Source organism: Pan paniscus, chromosome X, assembly GCF_029289425.2.
Source record: "Pan paniscus chromosome X, NHGRI_mPanPan1-v2.0_pri, whole genome shotgun sequence".
In the NCBI taxonomy this organism is placed as follows: domain Eukaryota; kingdom Metazoa; phylum Chordata; class Mammalia; order Primates; family Hominidae; genus Pan; species Pan paniscus.
The window spans coordinates 141,368,395-141,389,749 of NC_073272.2; positions in this window are offsets into that span (position 1 = coordinate 141,368,395).

The window sequence follows — 21,355 nt, forward strand, 5'->3', positions numbered from 1 at the left end:
TGAAAGACAGTGCATTGAATCTGTAGATTGCTTTGGGTAGTATGGACATTTCAACAATATTTATTCTTTCAATCCATGAATATGGAATACCTTTCCATTTTTGTGTCCTCTTTGATTCCTTTCATCAGTGTTTTGTAGTTTTCATTTTTCAGGTCTTTTACTTCTATGGTTAATTCCTAGGTATTTAATTTTATGTGTGGCTATTGTAAATGGGATTACTTTTTTTTCACATTGTTCACTGTTGGCATATAGAAATGCTACTGAATTTTGTATGCTGATTTTGTATCCTGCAACTTTACAGAATTTATTAGTTCTAGTAGTTTTTTAATGGAGTCTTCAGGGTTTTTTTTTCAAATATAAGATGATATCATCCTCAAAGAAGGATAATTTCATTTCTTTCTTTTCAGCTTGAATGTCATTTATTACTTTGTCTTGTCTGATTGCTCTAGATAGGACTTCCAGTACTATGTTGAATAACAGTGGTGAAAATGGGCAACCTTGCATTCCAGATCTTAGAGGAAAGGCTTTCAGTTTTCCCTCCACTCAATATGATACAAGCGATACAAGCTGTGGGTCTGTAGCATATGGCTTTTATTATGCTGAGGTATGTTCCTACTATAGCAAGCTTTTCGAGGGTTTTCATCAACAAGTGATGTTGAATTTTATGAAATGTTTTTTCAGCATCAATTGAAATGATCATATTTTTTTTTCCTTCATTCTGTGATTTGATGTATCACATTGATTGATTTACATATGTAGAACCATCCTTGAATCCCTGGGATAAATCCCACTTGGTCGTGATGAATGATCTTTTTATTGTGTTGTTGAATTTGGTTTTCTAGTATTTTGTTGAGGATTTTTGGATCAATATTCATCAGTTATATTTGCCTATACTTTTCTTTTTTCGATGTGTCTTTTTCTGTTTTTCCTATCATGTTAATACTAGCCTTGTAGATTGAGTTTGGAGGTGTTCTCTCCTTTAGTTTTCTGAATAGTGTGAATATGATTGGTATTAGTTCAGCTTTAAATGTTTGGTACAAGTCAGCAGTGAATCCCTTGAGTTCCAGTATTTTCTTTGTGGTGGGACTTTTTATTAAAGCTTCAATCTCATTACTTGTTATTGGTTTGTTCTGGTTTTAGATTTCTTCATGGTTCAACCTTCCTAGGTTGTATGTGTCTAGAAAGGTGTCCATTTCTTCTAGATTTTTCAATTTATTGGCATATAGTTTCTCACACCAGCCACTAATAATCTTTTAAATTTCTGACGTATTAGTTTTAATGTTTTCTTTTTCATCTCTGGTTTTATTTATTTGGAGCTCTCTTGTTTTTTTCTTAGTCTGGCTAAAGTTTGTCAATTTTGTTCATCTTTTCAAAAAATGTCTTTTTGTTTTATTGATCTTTTGTATTTTGTTGTTTCAATTTCACTTATCTCCGCTCTAGTTTTTATTATTCATTTTCTTCTACTAATTTTAGGTTTTGATTGATTTTGATTGTCTTAGTTATTTTAGATTCATCATTCGATTATATATTTGAAGTTTTTCTTTTTCTGATATAGGCACATATACCTGTAAACTTCCCTCTTAGTACTGCTTTTGCTGTATCTCATAGGTTTTGGTATGTTGTGTTTCCATTACCACTTGTTTCAAGGATTTTCTTCAATTTCCTTTTTAATTTTTTAATTGACCTTCTGGCCATTCAGGAACATACTGTTTAATTTCCATGTATTTGTATATTTTCCAAAATTCTTCTTGTTGTAGATTTGTAGTTTTAATCCATTTGTGGTCACAGAAGATGCTTGATATTGTTTTAGTTTTTTGAATATTTTAAGACATTTTTGGGACCTAACATACGGTTTATCCTTGAGAATGATCCATGTACTGAGGAAAAGAATGTGTATTCTGTAGCTGTTGGAAAAAAACGTTCTGTAAATATCTATTAGGTCCATTTGTTCTATAGTGCAGAATAAGTTCCATGTTTCTTTATTTTCTGTCTGGAAGATCTGTCCAGTGCTGAAAGTGGGGTGTTGAAGTATCCAGCTACTATTGTATTAGGGCCTATCTCTCTCTTTAGCTGTAATATTATTTCCTTTATATGTCTGGGTGCTTCAGTGTTGGGTGAATGCATACATACTTATATATAGTTGTTATATCATTTTGAGGAATTGACCCCTTTATCATTATAGGGTGACTTTGTCTTTTCTTATAGTTTTTGTCTTGAAATCTGCTGTATCTGATATAAGTATAGCTACTCCTGCTCTTTTTTGGTTTCCATTGGCACGGAACATCTTTTTTCATTCCTTTATTTTTAGCCTATGTGTGTCTTTATAGGTGAAGTGTGTTTCTTATAGGCAATAAACCATTACATCATGTTTTATCATCCATTCAGCCACTGTATGTCTGTTCATTGGAGAGTTTATTTACATTCAATGTTATTGTATTATTGATCAGTAAGGACTTACTCATGCCTTTTTGTTATGTGTTTTCTGGTTGTTTTTGGTATTCTCTTTCTTTTTTCCTTTCTTCCTGACTTCATTTTAGTGAAGGTGATTTTCTCTGGTGATACAATTTAGTTTCTTGCTTTGGATTTTTTGTATATCCGTTATTTTTTTTTTATTTGAGGTTACCATGAGGCTTGCAAATACTATCTTATAACCCATTATTTTAAGCTTTTAACGAGTCAACACTGCTTTCATAAACAAATGAAAAGAAAACTAATACAAATTGTACATCTTAACTTTAACTTCTTGCTTTTAAACTTTCTGTGATTTCTGTTTATATCTTATTTTACAGTGTATGTCTAGAAAAGTTATTATAATTACCATTTTTGATTGGTTAATCTTTTTATTTAAGACAAGAGTAGTTTACATATCATAGTTACAGTTTTATAGTATTCTGTGTTTGTTCTGTGTACTTACTGAAAGCAGTGCATTTTGTACCTTCAGATAATTTCTTATTGCTCATTAATTTCCTTTTCTTTCTGATTGAAGTACCCCCTTTAACATTTCTTGTAGGGCCTGTCTGGTGTTGATGAGACCCTTCAGCTTTTGTTTGTCTGGGAAAGTCTTCATTTCTCCTTCATATTCGAAGATTATTTTTTGCTGGATATACTATTCTAGGGTAAAAGTTTTTTTCCTTCAGCAATTTAAATATGTCATGCCACTCTCTTCTGGCCTGTAAAGTTTCCACTGAAAAGTCTGCTGCTGGACATATTGGAGCTTCATTGTGGGTTACATGTTTCCTTTTCCCTGCTATTTTTTAGGATCCTTTTTTTTAATCCTTTGGGAATTTGATTATTTAATGTCTTGAGGTAGTCATTAGGTTAAATCCACTGGGTTTTCTGTATCCTTCTTGTCCTTGGATATTAATATCTTTCTCTAGGTTTGAGGAGTTATTATTATCCCTTTGAGTAAACTTTATACTCCTATCTCTTTCTCTACTTCCTCTTTAAGGCCAATATCACGTAGATTTTCCTGTTAGAGGCTGTTTTCTTTATCTTGCAGGTGTGCCTCATTCTTTTTTGTTCCTTTTTGCCTCTTCTGACTGTGTATTTTTAAATAGCTTGCCTTCAAGCTCACTAATTCTTTCTTCTGCTTGATCAAATCTGTTATAAAGAGACTCTGACGCATTCTTCAGTATGTCAGTTGCATTTTTCAAGTGCAGAATTTCAGCTTGATTCTTTTAAATTGTTTCAATCTCTGTTAAATTTATCTGATAGAATTCTAATTTCCTTCTCTGTGTTATCTTGAATTTCTTTGAGCTTCTTCAACGCAGCTATTTTGAATTCTCGGTCTGAAAGATATATCTCTATTTTTCCTTGGTTGTTCTCTGGGGCCTTATTTAGTTAATTTGGTTAGGTCATGTTTTTCTGGATGATGTTGATATCTGCAGATGTTTGTTGCTGCCTAGACATTAAAAAGTAAGGTATTTATTGTAATCTCCATAGTCTGGGCTTATTCATATCCATCTTTCTTGGGAAAATTTTCCAGGCATTCGAAATAACCTAGGTGTTGTGATCTAAGCAATGTCTTCATTGGGGGACACCCCAATTACAGTAAAGCTGTGGTTCTTGCAGACCCATACAGGTACCATCTTAGTGGTCTTGTTTGAGATCCAGAAGAATTTTTTGGATTATAAGGCAGAGGATCTTGTTCATTTCCCTTAGTTTCTCCAAGACAAATGGAGTCTCTTTCTCTGTGCTGAGCCGCTTGACGTTGTGGGTAGGGAAAGTCTTTGACACAAGCATCCCTGTGACCACTGAGAACACACTGGGTGAGACCTGAAGCTAGCAGAGCACTGGGTCTCACTCAACGTTCACTGTAATCATTGCCTGGCTACCATTTGTGTTCACTGAAGGCCCTAAGGCTGTAAAATCAGCAGGCTGGGAAGCCAGACAGGTTATTCTTCTTCCTTTCAGTGAGACAAGCTCTCCTAGGCCCCAGGTGGTTCCAGAGATGCTATTCTGGAGCTAAAAACTGAAGTTAGTAACCTTAGATTTCTACCTGGTGTTGTATTGCCCAGTGGCTGAGCTAGCACTCAAACCATGAGACACAGTCCTGCATATTCTTCCTTTCCCTTTCCACATGCAAAGGAGTCTCACCTCATGTCCAGCACCACCCCAGGCCCGTGGGGTGTACTGCTAGGCCTCTATCAATGTTCACTTTAGGCCCAAGGGCTTTTTAATCATCTTTTGGTGAACGCTGCTTGTGGTGAATGCTGCCTGGCCTGGTCTCACCCTTCAGGGCGGTGGGGTCTCCACCTGCCCAGGGCAGATCCAGAAATGTCATCCAAGATTCAAATCCTGGAATTGGGGACCCTAAGGGCCCACTTGATGCTCTGTGCTTCTGTGGCCAAGCTCATAGCTAAGGTGCAAGACAAAGTTTCCTTCACTTTCCCCTCCTCTTTCTTTCAAGCAAAAGGAGTCTCGCCTTGTAACCACGAGAGCTGGGAATGTCCTGTGTCTCACCTGATTCCAGTAAGTCTCAGAGTGCCAAGTCCCATGGCGTACTGCTTGGTTATTGCTGCTGGTTATTCAAGGCCCAGGGGCTCTTTATTCAGCCAGTAATGGGTCCTGCCAGGACTGTGTCCTTCACTTCAAGGCTGTGGATTCCCTTCTGGCCCAGGATGTGTCTTGAAATGTCATTCAGGAGCTAGGGCCTGGAATAGGGGCCTCATGACTCTGCCCAGTACGCTATCTTACAGTGGCGGAGTTGGTATCCAAGATGCATGACAAAGTCTTCTCTCCTCTTCCTTCTCCTCTCCTCAAGCAGAAGAAAGGTGTCTTTTGACCCGTGAGATGTGCAGCCTGGTGCTGTGGTAGAGGTTGCACAAGCCTTCCCTTAGCTACCCCAGCTGATGTCTCAGTAAGTCGTGTGCCCACCCCCCAAGTCCACTGGCTCTGAGCCCAGCTCTACACTTGGGCTCACGGAGGAGTTGCAGTCCTTGTGGCCTAGACTGCCCTTCAAGTTTATTTAGGGACCCAGGGCACTCAAGCCTGAGGTTGCGAGGCTTGCTGGAACTCAAGTTCCCACTGCTGGGATCGGTGATTTCCCTCTGGCTTGGGCTGATCCATATGCTTTCTCCCTGGGTAGGGATCAGTTATGTACATCACAATTCTGCTTTCTGCTGTGAAAGGACAGCACTGAGTTCATTGAAAAAAATCTCACAGTTGCTGTGTTCTCCCTTTCCAAGTGCACAGATTTTCCTCACCTTGCAGCCACTGTCAAGGTATGGGGGAGGGGTGGTGTCCACAGTTCAAGATGTCTTTCCTCTTTTTTCCAGTGCTTCTTTCGGTATTACGAAGTTAAAACCAAGTTATATGAATGCTTACCTGATTTTTGTTTTTTATAAACGTGATTTTTTTTGTGTAGATAGTTGTTAAATTTGGTGTTCCATCTATTCTGCCTTTTTGCTCTGCTCCCAACAGTATTTTTTTTTGCATTAATGGTGAAAGCCATGCATCATGTAAGATGATAGTTATGAAATGAGTATGTCTCCATTAAGATGCTGTAGTGGAGTATCATTAATTCAATAGCTTTAAGAACTCTATGTTGCTTGGAAGATTGAAAGAATTTTTCTGAAAGAAATATCATGTTGCTTCCTAAACTTTCACAAGCCACACTTTCATGCATTGTAAATTCTAGATAAAAAGTTTAGGATATCAGTGAATATCCACTCTAGTAAAGTTCAAAATATATGCCTAAATTGTTCAGTTAAAAACACAGTGCCCAAACTAGTTGAATGACCTAAATTAGTAGTTCTTAACTCTGATTGCACATTAGAATAAACTTTTTAGCTTTAAAATAAATCCCATGTACAGATGTCTCACCAAGTCTGACAAATCATAATATCTTGGTAGGGGACCACAGGACTGATATTTTTTAGAAACTCAGTCATTTATTGTGCAGTGAGAGTTTAGAACTACTCACTTCAAACAATATTCTGTGCTTAGTTAGAATATTTTTATTATAGCATCTTTAAAAAATATTTTGTATATGTGTGTATATTGTAGTAATGCATTGATTTTCTGTACACATTAGGCAATGTTTTACCCAACGATTGTATGTTTCTTGACTTTTTTTTAACTGTAAACTCTTCAATTCCTGTTCTGCTTTTCCGGGCTTAATTAATAGGTAGCTATTGACATCCTACAGCAGACCTAACACAACTGTTTTATCCTGGTAGGTAGCAAACATCTGAAGCCCTAATTTTGCATGCTAAAAAAGCTAACAATTATTGAGTATCTTAGTACGTTGCAGGCCTTGTTCAAAACACTTTTCCTGTATTAAAATATCGACCACAGGTAACCATCTAATAAGATTTTTACAGATGAAAAAATTGTGACTCAGAGAAATTAAGTATCTTTTAAAGTCATATAGTTAGCCAATTGAAGAACAGGTATCAGAAGTTAGGAAAACAGACAAAAGAATCCATAATATTAATTGCGACCATGTACTTCTCTTTAATGCATTTTTTTAAAAATAAATTAACATGATTGTTGGAAGACCAGAGAATGAAAGAAATTAGTTACATTCCTAAGACTTGACTATCTGTACTGGCAGGGATAGAATTCCTAAGATTCTCGGAGAAACATTTAGATACATTTAAAACTTCTTGGAGTGTTAGAAAACTCAAAAAGAGCAGTTAGGCATGTAAATTTCACATGCTTGTTACCTAGGATTTGCCTTAAGCATAGGAACCAGTGGCAAACTACTTGGGCAATGCATTCTGTTTCTGAAAGTCGCACTAAAAGATATGAGTTGCCGTTTCCTTCCCTTATGGGATCTTAAATTAAGCTACTCTATAAAATCTGTTGGAGAGCTTTGAGAAATGCTGATATCCAGGGATCATCTTACATAGATGTTGATTCAATTGGTCTGGGATTAGGGCACAGGCATAGGCATTATTTTTGAAGCTCCCACAGGTGATTCTAACATTTGGCCAGAGTTGCCACACACTGGTATAATTCATCAACCTGAAAAAATAAGAAATGCACATTAGTATTCCTAAATTCTCTTAACAGTCTTGTGCTGCTTCAAAGCATGAATGATCTTTAGGTCAATTGTATTTATGTTGATCTTGATAACTTATACTTCCTCAGCTTGTTGCATTTTATGGAGCTCATATTCACTATTACATAACATTTATATAACTATGACGGTGATAGAGACACGAAGACAGCCAAAGATCCCCAGGAAAACCCCACCTTCAATCCTAAAACAGCCTGAAGGCTGAAAAACTGGACTGCTGGTTCCAGATGAAGCCTGCCCTTTCCCAACTGATTATTTCTGAATAAAGCCCACCTGCACACTGGGAGGACAGGGTGGAGCCTCAGGAAGTTCATACCATTTGTAGGGGGTAGGAGCCTGGCCTCTCCTGTTCCTGTGTGGTGACCTGAGAATCAATTTGTGAGGCAGGAAACCTGCTAGCAGGACTCTCGCTTTGCTGAGTTAATTTTTCCTTTTTCCTTTCCACCCAATAAGTTCCATTTTCCTCACTCTTCTATGTATCCACAAGCCTAATCATTCCTGGTTGTGTGACAAGAGGCCAGTTTTAGCTGAACTAAGGAGAAAGTTCTGCAACATTTTTGGCATCCAGATATGGGGCTCGAGGAAAGGTGAGTAACATGCAAAGAAAAAATCTTTTTTCCTTTCGCTTCTAAGCCTTTTTGTGCTCAGATATCTTGGGAGAGTGGAGGAAATTATGCCTTCCCCCACATCACTCCTGGGGGTCAGTAATGTCGGCCTTTTCCTTTTCCTTCTCTTTTCAGGGTGCACGGGTGAACCGATGGCTCCCCATCTCCCCTAAGTTTCTCTCCCTGTTAGAGGAATCCATTGGCATAAGAATAAGAGATTAGGCTGAGCGTGCTGGCTCACACCTGAAGTCCCAGCACTTTGGGAGGCTGAGGTGGGTGGATCAGCAGGTCAGGAGTTCGAGACCAGCCTGGCCAATATGGTGAAACCCTGTCTCTACTAAAAAAAATACAAAAATTAGCCAGGCATGGTGGCATGCGCCTGTAGTCCCAGCTACTAGAGAGGCTGAGGCAGGAGAATAGCTGGAACCTGGGAGGCGGAGGTTGCAGTGAGCCGAGATGGCGCCACTGCACTCCAGCCTGGGTGACAGAGTGAGACTCCCTCTCAAAAAAAAAAAAAAAAAAAAAAAGAACAAGAGGTTCTTCCCCCAGGCATCTTTCCAACCCTGAACTTTAACTTGTTTTTCTTTACCCTGTCAGAAGTTAACTTTTATGTGACACTTTTTTTTTTCTTTTTAGAAAAAGTTTTACTAGGCCAGGACCCAACTATCACTGTTTATATTCTCTGTAAAGTTTTAATTATAAAAAAAGATTTGTCAGGTTGGTCTTAAGCTGTAGCCAATTTGGTGTGCTCTGCATGACTTTTCTGTAAGGTCAGTAGCAAACTTTGCTGCAGGCCTCCATCTTGTTTTACATCCTCGGGAGAGTGACCTGTAACCACGTAGCAATGTTTTGTTTAGCCTCCACCGTTTTATAGTAACAGCCAGGTTCAAACCTGACTTAGGGAATGAGTACTTTTGGATTGATATCTGTGTGACTTTTGCTACTTGCTGATTCTCTTCCCCTCCATGAACAACTTCTAGTCTTTTTCTTAAATCTTCCTTTCTCTGGGTTACCTTTAAAGGTTCTAAATTTTGTAAGAACTGCTTAGCCCCTTTGAAAATACCTCATACACTTGTGGTTAAAGCATAACCTTAATTGAGGCGTGTTGGTTTCACCTGTGTAGTGACCTTCAGTAGCGTTTGAAAGCCAGAAATATTGGCTGCTTGTTGTGGCTGAAGTTGGGTAATAAGGGAGTTAAAAGGATTTTCTTAGAGAGTGCTCAGCTTAATTTAAAGTGAATATCCAACTTATAGATATATTGAAAAAGCCTTTATGTTTTTCTTTTCTTGGATCCTGTTTTGCTGGAAAAAAAGTGTTTTGTTTTTTTTTAGTCAACTGAATTATTTTTCTCTATTTTGCCTTGCCACTTTTAAGGCATGCATGAGATGGGAGAGAACTCTGTTTCCCTCATTAAACCCCAGGAATTAAAAGTGGATGAATCCCTCTCAAAAACCTGTTTTTGCCTCCTACCTATGGCTGTTTATTAGGCTTTAGAAGCTGCATGTTCTCCTAGCTCTGTCCCTTAAAGGGCTCCACCCAGAGGCCAATAATCCAAGTAGGAGAATGGCAAATTAAAGATCTTATGTCTGCTGGATTTTCTTCTGCCTGTGTAGTTATATTTTATGTTGTGTGTGTGATGTCTATAAAAAAAGAGTTTTAATTGGCACAAAGGAAGACAAGCACTTGGATCAAATATTTTGTAAAGGGAAGATAAAAGCTGTGGTACCTTTTAATTCATGTGACTTTAATCTTTGAGAAATAAAAACAGCCTTAAAGATTTTGGTAGAATGCAGATATCATCAAAATGTAAATAGGTGAACTAAATTATGCAGGACTGATACTAGTCTTGCTAAAGATTTTAAGGTTACAAAGTGACTTTTTGGTTTTTTGAGAACCTTTCAACTTGCCGGCTTCACAATTGGTAAGGCCTGGGGACATATGGAATTAACCACACCCTTAATCATGCTGGAAGGAGTCAAACCTTGGCTGCACCTGGCACATAATTAAAACAACTTACCAGGTTTTACATTAAAGTTAAAATTGCTAGGAGTTACCATTATAACATGTAATTTAAACTACTGGAAATAGATTTACCTGCAAGGTGTGTAAGAACAGTATGATGTGTTTTTAGTAAAAAATTATAAGAAGGTGCAGAAATAGGGTTCTTGCCTAAGGTTAAAGGATTGTTTTGAATTAGGTAAAGCTGGAGATTTAAACAAATGATGGAAGGATTGTTAAAATTATTCTTGCAAAAGAAATTCTGTGTGTGAATATATTGACTAAATTCAAAAGGGTATTATATGGTTTCTCCATAAATTTAGCATTGAAATAAAAGCACAACAAAGTACTCTTAAGGTTTTAATCTGCTCTTTAGCAAAATTTGTAAAAGATTATAAAAGATTTTTGCTTTTTTAAATTTCGAAGTCATCATTTTGGCAAAATAAATAACATGATAATCTGGAATTCTATTTCAAAACATCAAGTGTTTTAAACATCTAACATATTTAACAGGATTCCCAAATTCAAACTTCAATTTCAAAATTGTCTTGCCTGACACCTCACTTTTGGATGCTACAGAGGGCCTCTGGAGTATCCAAAAAAGCAGTAAACAGGATTATTTGATATGTTTAGTTACATCAGATTGCCAACATAGCGTTTAATCTTCTTTAGGTTATATTTTGGTGAATAATACTAATATATGTTCCAAAACTGTTCTAAAATTCTAATGTTTAAAGTATATGCTATCATAATTAAAGTTGTGATTTGAAGTTATTGTAAACCACAGAGATAACCAAACTTCTTTGTCAATTTTGTTTCTAACTGTAACTACCCTGGACATTTTGCTATCCACAGACAACTGATATCTTATTTTAATCCTTTTCAAAAGGTGGTTTATAATAAACTATAGGACTCTGATAGGTGCTCTCAAATACAGGTTTCTCATAACTTTGGAGATTGTGACATTGGAATAAAGGAAAATGTACAGGACTTGTGAAGAGCTAAAATCTTCATGAATATCAGGCAAAACAAGAGTTAACTAAATGGACTGAACTCAGAAAACTGAAGCAATCTTTTTGACTTTTGCATGGAATATTGCTGATCCTTGTTTTGTTTTTCAGAGTCAGAGAAACTTATTTTGAACTATTTATAGCTTTTCATAATTGAGTAAGGTATACTCCTGTGATGAAAATTTGGAGCATATTTGTCTCTCTCTCTCTCTCTCTTTGCCTGGCTTCTCCAGAATTTGGAAACTAGTTGTGAGCATTCTGAACTTATGGCAATATAGTTGTTTGCATCAGTGCATAAGAATCCATTTCCTTTTGCAACAGGACTCAGTTTTAGAAATTGGTTGTTTTACTGAGGCTTTGACTGGAAGGGTGTGCTTCCCTTTAAGGAGTCAAGCTCAACTTGCAGAGCTGATAAAAGCCCCTTGGGAAAACTGGCCTCATACCCTTGTCTATGCAGTTACTGTACTGGGTTCCTGACCTGTGGTAAGTAAAGAATGTCACTTTCTGACAGGCCCAGGAGCTCCAAGTTTATCTTTGGAACTTAATAGGAGAGGATTACCCAACTCACAGGTATTTGAGGATAAAAACCCATTGCTGGGCTGGGCTTTAAAAGGTTTTATCTGAGATTCCTTGTGGAACAGAATTCCATCAAAGCCAATCCAAAAAGCCTATGTAGAAATAATTATTCTTGCTGTACTTTATGCAAATAATCAGGCCAATATAAGACTAAAGTCTATTTTGTAAATAACTCAGTCCTATCACTCTTTGTTTTTTAACAAAAATGAGGACTGGAGAGAGAGAAATTATATTCAAAACTTATCATACATCTGTCATTAAATTCTACACTCAGTTATTTTTAGGTTTTTGCCTACATTTTAAACTAACTCTGCTTGTTCCAGTGAACAAACCAGCAGTCTCCAGATGCAGCTCAAAAAGAACAAAAGGGATGGGTGATGTAAAAATCTGGATCAATATTCTACTTCTGAGCAATTTTTCTGCAAATCCTGCCAGGTGATGGGAATAAATAGAATGCCCATCAAACAGAGGTTTCCTTTTTGGGAAAGTAAGACCAAGTGAGCTAACCAAAGCCAAGCCCCATGCATCTAAATCTTAGCAAGCATAACTATAGCCACCAGTTGTCTGGGCATGTCGTAAGATATCCTTTTTTCCCCCTTGTTGTTGGAGGACTCAATTCCACAGCTTCACCTTAGCATTTGGCTTATGATAAGCAGTCTATGTAACCACCCTGAGACACATTTTTGTCCCAAACTCAATTCCAAGCTTCAGTTCAAAGCTCTAGGAAAGAAAATGGGATCTGAGGGATCCAGAGACAGATGATAATGGAAGTTAAAAGGCACAGAACAGGGAAGCATGACTGATTCCTGACCATTAAGCCAAGCTTCCCATTTCATGGATAAAGATCATGCTAGTATCTATGGCATAATTCCCAAGGTCTATGGAATTCAAAGGATACTGACAGCAGGTGAGATAGGGCACATGTGGATAAGAGTGGGTACTGCTACCCTCTAGGCCCCCCTGTTAATATGGGCGAAAGCCACTTTGACACCCATGGATGCACCCTGTTGTGGTCTCTGGGACTTGGGAATATAAGTACGAAGGAAAGAAACAGGAACACTTTGCTTTTCTTCCCTCACATACCCTGTGAGGCTGCGCATTGTTAAAATTTTGGAATTTATTTAGGTAATGTTTACTCAAATACATATGACTATCATAATGAAAACAAGTTTTCAGAAACAGCAGTGAAGACAACCTGTTCAGTAATAATTTAGATTTATTCTGCAAAAAAAATTAGTGGTTTTCTTCTTTATTTCTTTGTTTCTGCACGTTGCACATATTAAAAGTACTAGGCAATTGTTGTTATTTCCCTGTACACTATTAAACCTGCTCATTAGGGATGGGTGCACTGGGTAACCCAGGGTGACGGCTAGGTTTAATAGTGTGATTTATTAAACATTTCATATTTACCTAGTTTATGAACTAGAGGCAATCCAAATTAAAATCGATGAAGATAAAATTAAATGATAATCAATGAAGGTATTTACAACAAAAATGAGGTATTTACAAATGTTATTCATAGATGTTAATTAAATGCCATTATTTAATTGTTAGTGGATCTGAAATGTATTTCATAGTCATTGTGTTTTCAAGCCATGCTTTCTTCTGTGTCCTGACTCTTCGAATCTGAAATGAGGAGATTCAGGAAGGGGAATTTGAATCTGTTTGTATTTTCTCCTCTTGACTTAAAATATAGGGGAAGAAAGTGGTTGGCCCTGATCATGTCTGCTTCGTTCTGTCATTTGTATTCCTCTAGAGTCCCTAAAAGAGAGTCACTCCTAGGGTCTGGATTAGACCTTATTTTTGCCTTCTAAATACCAGGAAGCCATTGCTCATTTCTGGTGATGAAATATGCTCTTCATTTATTTATTTTCCCTAGTTGTGGAGTAGATTTATTCTTACTATCTTCCTAGCTCATGGTGACCTATGGCATGCTATGTAAGATGATTGGCTGGAAACTTGCTAGAGGGGTCTCAAAAGCATGGGTTCTGGTGTCAGGAAGCCTTGTGTCAAATCCTGGGTAACTTTGGTCAGATCACTTAACCTCTCTGTGCCTCCATTTCCTTATCTGTAAAACAACTCTAACAGTCACAGACCTCTCACGGGATTGTAGTAAGAATTAAATAACCTAGTACATGAAAAGCACTTATAATTGTGCCTACATCATGGTAATTACAAGTATATCATTTTTATGATAATAATACAGGAATACATTCAATGACCTTGTCTTCCTCATCTCTATCTTCCAAACCATTACTACATCTTGAAAAACTGTGTTTCAAACTTTAGGTGGCAATGCATTAGTGATTTGAGAGATCAGTTTTTTGGTGTGTGGCTTATATTATTTTTTCAGTTGAAATAGAATAGAAAAATACCAGAGCTCATCACACATAGGACAAATATCATTCCATGACATGTTTGGTTCAACTCTGTGTGTGTGTGTGTGTGTGTGTGTGTGTGTGTGTGTGTTTGTGTGCGCGTGCGCGTGCACTCACAATTTGAAATGGATTTTATGCCATGTGCACATTTTATCTGTCTCACTAAACCAGAGGAAAAGGAAAAACTTCAATGGAGTCTACAGCCATTTACCCAGTCCCAACATGCCCAAGGTGTATGTCACTCTAGTTGATACATGCGACTCGATAGAGGAAAAAAAAAAAAAAAAAGCCTACCTCCAAAGTCTGTGATATGTATTCCTGGTAGCTCTTCAGGGAAGAGGGGCAGAGGAGGCTGACATAAGTTCCATGCACTTTTGAGAATCACTGCACTAGACTATAAACACCTTAAGATCCAGCACTCATCTTTGTATTTTTTATAGTGCCCTCCATGTTTGAGATGTGTAATATATATTTATCTAATAAATTGCCATGATTTACACAGAGTTCTGTTTAAAGAATATTGATAATGCTTAAAGAGCAAATGCATTTATTAAGCAACTACTCTTGGGGGCAAGATGTATTTTGCAATATCATCCAAAGGAAAGAGTTGTCAAATTTGGACATGAGCGAATATTTGACGGGAATACTTTCTTTCTAAGGATGCTATTATAATGAACGTTAGCAGCTCTCCTTTGCTAGATATGACAGTCTAATGATATGACATTGCTAAAGTCAGCAATCTGTCTGCCTGCTGTCTTGGTTGGATGCAAACACAGTTGTATTTTGCTTTATACAAGAGATAAATATACAAGAATCTTTATAATTTACAGGAGGATTTACAAAAACCTTATTGTAAAATAAAACAACTTGGTGTATTGTGAATATCTTTTGACAAATTTCTCAGAATTTCCCTCTACTCACCAGAAAATTTCCTCCATGTCTCATCACAATTTGAATATAAATGAATTCAAATTCACAAGCATCACACAACATTAACTGCTTCATATTCTTTCCTAAATAATGCACAGCCTTCCATCCAAGTCCCTCCAAGGCATATCTTCGACTTTCCCGAAAGATGCCTTAGTTTTTCATAGATATGATACTATAAGGATCTTCCCATCAAGTTGATCTGATTGATGTAGAATATTCCAAAAGCCACTTGAGAGCAGAACCTCACCCTTGCCTCTGCTACCAGCACCTTAATGAGAATGTGGTGATTTGTGGCTAGGGTGGAACCCTGGGTGCTTCCAAAGTGGCAAACCCTATGTGTAATCAAGCACTGCTGGATTACTGCAGTTTCTCCTGCACTGGAGCCATGTCGTCCTCCACGAGAAATGCAGAGGTCGTCCCTCTTTCCAAACAGGTCATACTATCAGATGTGAGGTTTCATGCAGGGCTGCTTTTATGCTTTTGTGCATAAATCTTTTGCCAAAAGACTTCCTTGAACTTTTGTCTGAAGCTTCTTCCTCCTTATGTGTCAAGCAGGAGTCCATGAGGCTGGCGAGGCTGCTGATTTGTATTAGCCACCACAGGAATGATACCTAGGTGTCAGAAGCTTTGTAAGGGCCTACAAAAATGCTTGACATCTGAATCTTTAAAAAAACTTCAAAAATACAAAAAGTGATATACTTTGGATATTTGTACCATCCAAATCTCATGTTGAAATGTAATCCCAAGTGATGGAGGTGGGTCCCGGTGGGTGGTGTTTAGATCATGAGGGTGGATCCCTCATGATCAATCATGTAAGGTTCTGGAGACCCTTACTAGAAGTAGATTCTGGAGCAAGGCTTGTACAGCCCATAGAACTGTAAGACAATTAAATCTCTTTTCTTTGTGAATAACCCAGTCTCAGATATTTCTTTATAGTAATGCAAGAATGGCCTAATGCAAAAATCATACTAAAAATAAAAATTAATTTACAAAATGTAACCTCATAAAAGTATGGATTCCGGCTCAGACTATCTGGCCAGTGCTACAAAGGAGCTAGTTTTTCTCATCTGGAAAACAAAGATAAAGTAAATGCTAGCTCATAAGGTTGTTATGAAAATGAAGTATGTTAACAAAAAGTTCTTAGAAGCGTGCATGACACATGGTATTTGTCTAATAAATGTTACCTGCTAGTATACTTAATTTTCATCAGTAGAAAACAACTTTTAAAGTTGTTATTGTGACTTCACAAGAATTCCTGATTATAGAACGCAAGTGTAGAATTATAGCCACTTTAAAATGAATGACTTACTTTCATTAAAATAATTTAAAAATCTATATTGCAAAATTAATGCAAAATGTGAGTGTCTTTAACATATTTGACATGATATAGGTAGTGTAGGACCAACAAAAGTGTGCACATCACCCACTCTCTTAACAAATGGTGACGTTATGGCCTGTGGAGAGGCACATCCAGAATACATCCAGGAAGGTGTGTTTTTCGTCATTCACCTTTCCTTGATTTAGACATAATAATGGGCTCTTGGTCTAGATCATACTTTCTAAGAAGAGAAAAAAAGTTGCATTCTTTCACTAAAATATCTCCAATTCAAATTCTGTTTAAGTGGCTGAAGTTCCAAAGTTCAGGATTTCAGAGGACTCTAAAAATGATTGATTATGTCCTAGATCGCTATTCTCCCAAAGAGTTTTGAAAGGTGAAAAGGTAAATCTCTAATGGAATACTTATCAAACTCCAAGAGAAAATGAATACAATGGAGAACAAAGTTGAAAAAAATGAAGGTGAAAATGAAGAACTAATGGGGAGAATCATCTGTGCTTTTACAGCCTTTACATGCCATTACTTTAATGATAACATATGACATGTCAGTCATAGTTTTCAGAGCACCTTCTCACTTGCAGTCACTGGGTGATCACCACTCTTTCTGAAGGTGAGAATAATACAATACTAAAACCAAACATTCTTAAGTGATTATAATGAAGCAGATACTATTCTAAGCACATTAAGCTCATGGCATCCCTATTAGGCGGTTCATATTATTAGAAAAACTTTGCAGATGAAGGGACTTAGGCGTATGGCTCAAGTCAGCAGTGATGGAACTGCCACCTATACTCAGGTCACCTGACTGCATATCCAGGGTTCCTTCTTCCAGAATGCACCAACTTGAAATGTTTAGAAAGTAACCAGCCAGTTAGGGTGATTTTGTTTTAATGATACTAAATTTATTCTGCTGTTACGTAATACAGGATTAGGGAAGTCAGTGAGTCCAACCCCTACCTCCAGGCAGGACAAACTAGAAATAATTCCTGACATATGCAAAACCCATCTTCCTTTTAAAGACATCAAGAGGAAGTGGTCTCATGACCTCCCATAGTAACACCCAGGATATAAAGAAGAGTTTGTATAGCTCTAGCAATATTGCACATTCTTAGGGAATGAGAAAAATCTCATTAAAATTTCATTTCACACCACTGAGAAATGCAAAGAGGACTCTAACTTAATTCAAAATTTTAAATAAATATCAAGACTTCTGAGATAGCTAAAGCTCAGCAAAGCTTGCATAATTTTGTTTGGCGATTAACAGAGATGAGGAGCAGTGTGGTCTTTCAACAGAAGCACCCCAGTCAAATTTATAAGTAATAAAGTTAATTCACTACTTGACACTACAGAATGTGTGTTTACCTTAGGGTAGTAATCTGCAAACTACACACCATGAGCCAAATATAGCCAATGACCTGTTTTTGTCTGGCAGACAAGCAAAGATGATTTTTATAGTTTAGGTGGCTGAAAAACCCAGATAATATGTCATGTGAAAATCATAGAGAACTCAAATGTCATTGTCCATAAATACAGTTTTTTGGGAATACAGCCATTCCATTCTATTATGTATTGTGTATTGTGACTTTCATGGTATAAGGGCAGAGGTGAGTTGTAGTAACAGATACCTAATGGCCTAAAAAGCCCAAAATATTTACTATCTGGCCTTTTACAGAAAAAGTTTGTTAATCCCTGGTAGTGAGGCAAATGAAAACAAGTATCTTTTTTCTTTTACCCACTTCCCCTCATTCAGATGAAGGATGGTATGAAACATTTGGAATCAGGATGCTAGTAAGCATCTGTAAGGCCTCACTGGGCCTTGAGGATGAACCCTGATCTGGTTTCATTTACATGAGGGCAGTCATGGTCCCAGACTAGTTCCTGTCTATATTAGTCCTTTACAGTCTACAGCTAGGAGTCCTTTGGAATTGCTTGACAGGGATTAGAGGAAAAACACATGACCTCAAATGTCCTTAGTGCTTTTGGAAGATTGGAACACAGCAGTCCCCATTTATCCATGAGGGATATGTTCCAAGACCCCAAGCAGATGCCTGAAAGCATGGATGGTACCAAATCATATATATGCTGTTGTATTCTATACATGCACACCTATGATAAAATTTAATTTATAAATTAGACACAGTAAGAGATTAAAAACAATAATTAAAAATAAAGTAGAACAATTAGAACATTATGTCAACATCACTACTCTTGCACTTTAAGGCCATTATTAAGAAAATAAAGGTTATTTTCTTAATAACCTTTGGGCTGGGCATGGTGGCACATGCCTGTAATCCCAGCACTTTGGGAGACCGAGGCAGGCGGATCACGAGGTCAAGAGATCGAGACCATACTGGCCTACATGGTGAAACCCTGTCTCTACCAAACATACAAAAATTAGCTGGGCGTGGTGGCGGGCACCTGTAATCCCAGCTACTTGGGAGGCTGAGGCAAGAGAATCGCTTGAACTCGGGAAGCAGAGGTTGCAGTGAGCCCATATTGCGCCACTGCACTCCAGCCTGGCGACAGAGTGAGACTCCGTCTCAAAAAACAAACAAACAAACAAACAAACAAAAAAAACGGTTATGTGTACACAAGCACTGCAATACCAGTATAGTCAATCTGATAACCAAGGTGTCTAGTAGGTGACTAAGCAGCAGGTAATGTGTATGTTTGAATATGCTGGACAAAGGGATGATTCAGATCTGGGCAGGAAGGAATGGCATGGCACAAGATTTTATCATGCTACTCAGAGCAGCATGTAATTTAAAACCTATTAATTGTTTATTTCTGAAATTCTGCATTTAGTATTTTCATACGACAGTTTATCTCTGGTAACTGAACTGCACAAAGTGAAACCATGGATAAGAGGAGGCTACTCTATATAAGTAATACATAAATATGCATATTTAAGTTTATTTTTCTCACTTTAATAGTTGTATACATGGAATCTGCTTTCAGTATTTTTAAAACATTTAATTGACAAAAATTTTATGTGTTTATTGTATATAACATGTTTTGAAATATATATACATTGTAAAATGGCTAAATTTAGCTAAATAGCGTATGCATTACCTCACATAATTATCATTTCTTGTGAGAACACTTAAAATATATACTCAATTTTCAAAAACTACAATACATTGGCCGGGCATGGTGGCTCATGCCTATAAGGGAGGCTGAGGCGGGTGGATCACCTGAGGTCAGGAGTTCGAGACTGGGCTGGCCGACATGGCAGAACCTCATCTCTTCTAAAAATACAAAAGAAAATTAGTTGGGCCTGGTGGCATGCACCTGTAATCCACCTGGGAGGCTGGGGCAGGAGAATTGCTTGAACTCGGGAGGCGGAGGTTGCAGTGAGCCAATATCGCACCATTGCACTTCAGCCTGGGCAACAGAGCAAGGCTGTGTCTCAAAAAGAAACAAAAATCAAAAATGATACATTAAGTATAGTCACTGTATTATACAATAGATCGTTTAAACTTATTCTTCCTAAGTGAAATTTGATATCCTTTATCAAGTATCTCTCCACGCCCAACCCACAGCCCTGATAACCACCATTGTACTCTCTGCTTCTATGAGTTCATCATTTGAGATTACAAATATAAGTGAGATTATAAGGTGTTGGTGCTTCTGTGCCTAGCTCATTTCACTAAATTTAATGCTTTCCAGGTTCATCCATGTTGTTGTACATGACAGGATTTTCTTCTTTTTTAAGGCAAAAGATTATTTCATTGTGTATCTATACCACATTTTCTTTCATTCATCCATTGATGGATACTTAGATTGATTCCATATCTTGGCTTTTGTGAAGAATGCTGCAGGAATATGGAATACAGTTATCTCTTTGATATAATGATTTCATTAATTAATTGATATAATTGATTCATTCATATAATTGATTTCATTTCCTTTGGATATATACCCAGTAGTGGGATTACTGGATCATCTGTTTATAGTTTTTTGAGGAACCTCCATACTGTTTTCCATAATGGCTGTAATAATTTACACTCCTGCCAACAGCATTGATTCCCTTTTATCCACATGCTTATCAACACTTGTAATCTTTTCTCTTTTTGATACTAGCCATTATAACATGTGTGAGACAATAGTGCGTTGTTATTTTAGTTTACATTTCCCTAATGATTAGTGACATTGAACACACTTTTATATCCCTGTTGGCCATTTGTATGTCTTCTGTTGAGAAATGTCTATTCAGGCCCTTAGCCCATTTTTTAATGTGGTGATTTGTTTTCTTTTTATAAAGTTGTACAAGTTCCTTATATTGTGGGATATTAACCCCTGATAAGATATACAGGTTCCAAATATTTTCTCTCATTCTGGAGGTAGTATCTTCACTCTCTTGATTGTTTCATTTGCTGCAAAGAAGCTTTTTAGTTTGATGAAATCCCATTTGTCTATTTATGGTTTTGTTGCCCGTGCTTTTGGGGCCATATCCAAAAACTCATTGTCCAGACCAATGTTATGGAGATTTTCCCTTATGTATTCTTCTTGTAGTTTTATAGTTTCAGTTCTTACATTTAAGTGTTTGATTTATTTTGAGTTAATTTTTGTATATGGTGTGACATAAGGGTCTAATTTCATTCTTCTGTATACATGGATATCTAGTTTTCTCAACACCATTTTTTGAAGAAACTGTTCCTTCCCCATTGTGTATTCTTGGCACCTTTGTCAAAAATAAATTGACAGTAGGCTGGGCATGGTGGGTCATGCCTGTAATCCCAGCACTTTGGGAGGCCGAGGCGGGTGGATCACCTGAGGTCAGGTGTTCGAGACCAGCTTGACCACCGTGGTGAAACCCCATTTCCACCAAAAGTACAAAACTAGCCAGCCGTGGTGGTGCATGCCTGTAATCCTGGCTACCTAGGAGGCTGAGGCAGGCGAATCACTTGAACTCAGGAGGAGGAGGTTGCAGTGAGCTGAGATCACGCCATTGCACTCCAGCCTGGGCAAAAACTTCATCTCAATAAATAAATAAA